Source organism: Cebus imitator, unplaced genomic scaffold, assembly GCF_001604975.1.
Source record: "Cebus imitator isolate Cc_AM_T3 unplaced genomic scaffold, Cebus_imitator-1.0 Scaffold29, whole genome shotgun sequence".
Taxonomy (NCBI): domain Eukaryota; kingdom Metazoa; phylum Chordata; class Mammalia; order Primates; family Cebidae; genus Cebus; species Cebus imitator.
The window spans coordinates 7,889,223-7,893,260 of NW_016107344.1; the positions used below are offsets into that span (position 1 = coordinate 7,889,223).

Below are 4,038 nucleotides of genomic sequence, written 5' to 3' on the forward strand. Positions count from 1 at the left end.
AAAGCTGACTGAGAGTTTGGGGGTGGGGGGAGACATTTTTGTCCACACCACTGCCCCATGTCTCCGAAGCCTTCAGGTGGCACAGCTGTGGACAGTGTATCGGTCTCCTGAGGGCTCCTGGCGTGGGCGCTAGTGAGGAATCTTGATGAAGAAGTTCACATACTAGATGGTGAACAAAATTTATCCTAATCACGTTGGGCTACTAGAAAAAATGTAAAAACATGGAAGCTGACATTGTGGGTAAACAGATGGGGTCCAGGTACTGTCAAAAGCCAACTATTAATCTTGATGGAACAACACTTTTACCTGTGGGCTGCTGAGGCCTGAGACATACACACAAACTATGTGCCTATGATCAAGTATTGATATACCATAAGTTGTTACAGAAATATAATATAATCTATATATTGCAGTTGATCAGCCAGCCAAAGAATTTAAAGATAAATTATTCTTGTAAACATAGAATAATTTTTATATCAAAAATGTAAAGTAAAAATTACAACAACCAGAATCTGTATTTTTGAATGCCAGATATTGTTCTAAATGCTTAAAGTGACTCCTCATCTAATTGTCTGATAAATTCTGAAATATAGATCTTATTATCATCCTCATTTTAGACTTGAGGAAACTCAGGAAAGAGGTTTGTCCAAGGCCACACATTAGGAAGTGTTAATAAAATATGCTTTTTAAATTTTTTCTCCCCAAATCTACCTTCACAGCAAAAATCAGTCACCCTGTAATGATACGCATTTACATAAAGCTTCAGTATATTTGTAATATAAAAGCTCCATTTCTCAACTCTCCATCATAGCCCACCCGTCTCGTTCACAGACACCCATCTCAAATGGTCCTGAGAAAAGCAATCTGGTTCAATTTGCTAAGGGGGCAAAAATTCCCAATAAGGTTTAGTGATTGCCACAGTTGGAATGTTCTGAAATCAGGGCCATGTTCCTGTCATGGCAAATTAGGTCAGCATGGTGAGACATGGAACCATGCATAGGATGACGGAATGTAAAAGTACATTATTAGCTGATGTCCTCTCTGTTTTATTTTTCCCCGGTGACATTTAACAAATTGAATAGAAATGTTCAGAAACACACAATGCTCTGTTAGATGGTTTAAAAGACGTAGGAGGAAAAAGTAGCACGTAAACTGGCAGGCAATATCATAATATGACATTGACTATTGTGAACATTTCAGAAAATGTTTTTTTTCTAAGAATGTCTTTTAGAAGTTATCCCTTCAATAGTCCAGAGCTTTTTTGCTCAAGCTGTTGTTTTTAAGTATGGCAGAACTAATTCTGTACACCTCTAGGTGGTATGATAGAAACATGGATGTTTAAAATACACAACCTTATAATTGGACATGGGGATATTATATAAAATTAATAAAAGTGTGAATATTTTAAACTACCCTATTGGACACTAGAAAATGATTTTTATTCTTTTTACTTTTTAAGATTTTCTTTTTTTTCCCCATAGTCCTCTGAAGCTAGATGTCTTCAACAGACATCAGGTCAAAGTCAAAAACTGCTGGTCATCACCTACTATTTTAAATCTTATGTATCTCAGACAATCAGTAAGACAAAACGGCAGGACAGTTTAGTGGCTACACATGTGGGCTCCGTAGCCAGGTTTTTTGGGTAGAATCTTGACTCTACCACTTATTGGCTGTGTGACCTTTAGCAAGTTACTTAGCTTCTCTGTCCCCCTAGTCCCCTGTAGTGTGAAATAAGTTTAATAATACCTCATCAGAATTTTTATGAGGAATAAAGGAATTAACATACAGAAAGCACTTAGATAACTGCTCAGTATATAGTAGGTATTCAATAAAAGTTACCTATTAGTTTCATCTTATAAATGATGGATTTTTACAGCCATTTTATTTATTTATTTATTTATTTTATTGCATTTTAGGTTTTGGGGTACATGTGAAGAACATGCAAGATTGTTGCATAGGTACACGCATGGCAGTGTGATTTGTTGCCTTCCTCCCCTTCACCTATATCTGGCATTGCTCCCCATGCTATCCCTCCCCCATTTCCCCCCAACAGACCCCAGTGTGTAGTGCTCCCCTCCCTGTGTCCATGTGTTCTCATTGTTCAACACCCGCCTATGAGTGAGAACATGCGGTGTTTGATTTTCTGCTCTTGTGTCAGTTTGCTGAGAATGATGGTTTCTAGGTTCATCCATGTCCCTACAAAGGACACGAACTCATCATTTTTGATGGCTGCATAATATTCCATGGTGTATATGCACCACATTTTCCCCGTCCAGTCTATCATCGATGGGCATTTGGGTTGGTTCCAGGTCTTTGCTATTGTAAACAGTGCTGCAGTGAACATTCGTGTGCATGTTACAGCCATTTTAATCTAAATGTCTTGCAGATAAAACCCAAATGGACCATAACTTCTTCCACCAATGTTAAAGCAAATCAAAACTCAGAGATATTTAATCCAAATTAAAGAGCCTGAAAAAACTTAGATTTTACTAATGTTTTCTTGCAGATACAAAAGTAGTCACAGAAAAAATTCTAGCACATGTGCTTTCTGAAATAACATTTGTATTTGCCATATACATTTTTAAAAGATCACTGTGACTATTATAAGAAAGACATCGCTGTCCTCTTCAGGCACAGCACACTCCCCACTGGCTACAGCCTGACACACTGCACAGCCCCCCAATCTCCTGCAGCCGCTCCCCCAAGCATGGCACAGAGCCTCATCTCGCTATGGCAGCAGCACGGCACAGCACACTTGACTTCACGCTCGGCACCAAAGCTGATGGTGAGACCATTCTAAAAGGCCTCCAGTCCATCTTCCAGGAGCAGGGGATAGTGGAGTTGGCACACACCTGGCAGGACCTTGGCTATTTAGCCACCTATACAAACAAGAATGGCAGCTTTGCCAATTTGAGAATTTACCCACATGGATTGGTGTTGCTGGACCTTCAGAGTTACAACAGTGATGCGCAAGGCAAAGAAAAGAGGAACAGTATTTGGAAGAAAGTAGAAGAAAGACTGAAAGAATCGAGTCAGGACAGTACTGGGCAGGTGAAATGATTACCACCCACAGTTCGAGGAAGAGCCATGGACAGATAGTAGCCCACCGCCAGTGGGTGCCTTGTTGAATATGACATAGATGAAGTGGTGTATGACCAAGATTCACCTTACCAAAATATAAAAACTCTACAGTTGAAGCCGTTTGGAAATACTCTTATCCTTAGTGGCAATGTTAATTTGGCAGAGAGTGATTTGGCCTGTACCCAGGCCATCATGGGCAGTGGCAAAGAAGATTACACTGCCCAAGGTGTACTCATTCTGGGAGGCAGATGTGGGGACATATTATGTGAAACAGTCAGACTAAAACCAAAGATGGTCACTATGGTAGAAACTGACCAAATGGCGATCCATCGATGGATGTAAGAAACACGTGAAAAATGTGTGGCGATGTCAGGCAATCTTAAAGGAGACTGTGATCAGGTTCTACTAGAAGATTGTACTCCCGTACTGAAGAGGTACACCAAAGAAGGGAGAGAATTTGATTATGTGATTAATGATCTGACAGCTGTTCTAATCGCCACGTCTCCAGAAGATTCCACATGGGAGTTTCTCAGACTGATTCTTGACTTCTCAATGAAAGTATTGAAACAGGATGGGAAATATTTTACACAGGGGAACTGTGTCAATCTGACGGAAGCACTGTTTCTCTATAAGGAACAGCTGGGGTACCTGTATTGTCCTGTGGAATTCTCAAAGGAGATCATCTGTGTCCCTTCACACTTGGAATTGTAGGTATTTTACACTGTTTGGAAGAAAGCTAAACCTTGAAGATGAATATCCCCTAAATACATGGGCTGCAAATAGTTTCATCTATATGCTGTACATGACATTGAAATAAGTCAGGCAATTGAACGGGAATTCCTCAAAGTTTTCCTGTTTTTAATTATTATTTTTAATTAAAAAAACGGAAAATGTATATTTTGATGAGCTCAGGGTGTTATTTTTTTGAAAGTCAGATGAAGGATGGTCAGACAGCAC

At 39.6% G+C, this 4,038-nt stretch overlaps 1 non-coding gene and 1 pseudogene across 1 annotated transcript; one reads left to right on the forward strand and one right to left on the reverse strand.

Annotated features, from left to right (window-relative positions):
• Positions 1 to 1,482: 1,482 nt before the first annotated feature.
• LOC119470401 lies at positions 1,483 to 1,547 on the reverse strand. Its single transcript, XR_005199292.1, has one exon. It is a non-coding gene; the product is annotated as a small nucleolar RNA SNORD37 (small nucleolar RNA).
• A 1,161-nt stretch (positions 1,548 to 2,708) lies between these two features.
• Positions 2,709 to 3,828, forward strand: LOC108300716 (annotated as a pseudogene).
• The last annotated feature ends 210 nt before the right edge of the window (positions 3,829 to 4,038 follow it).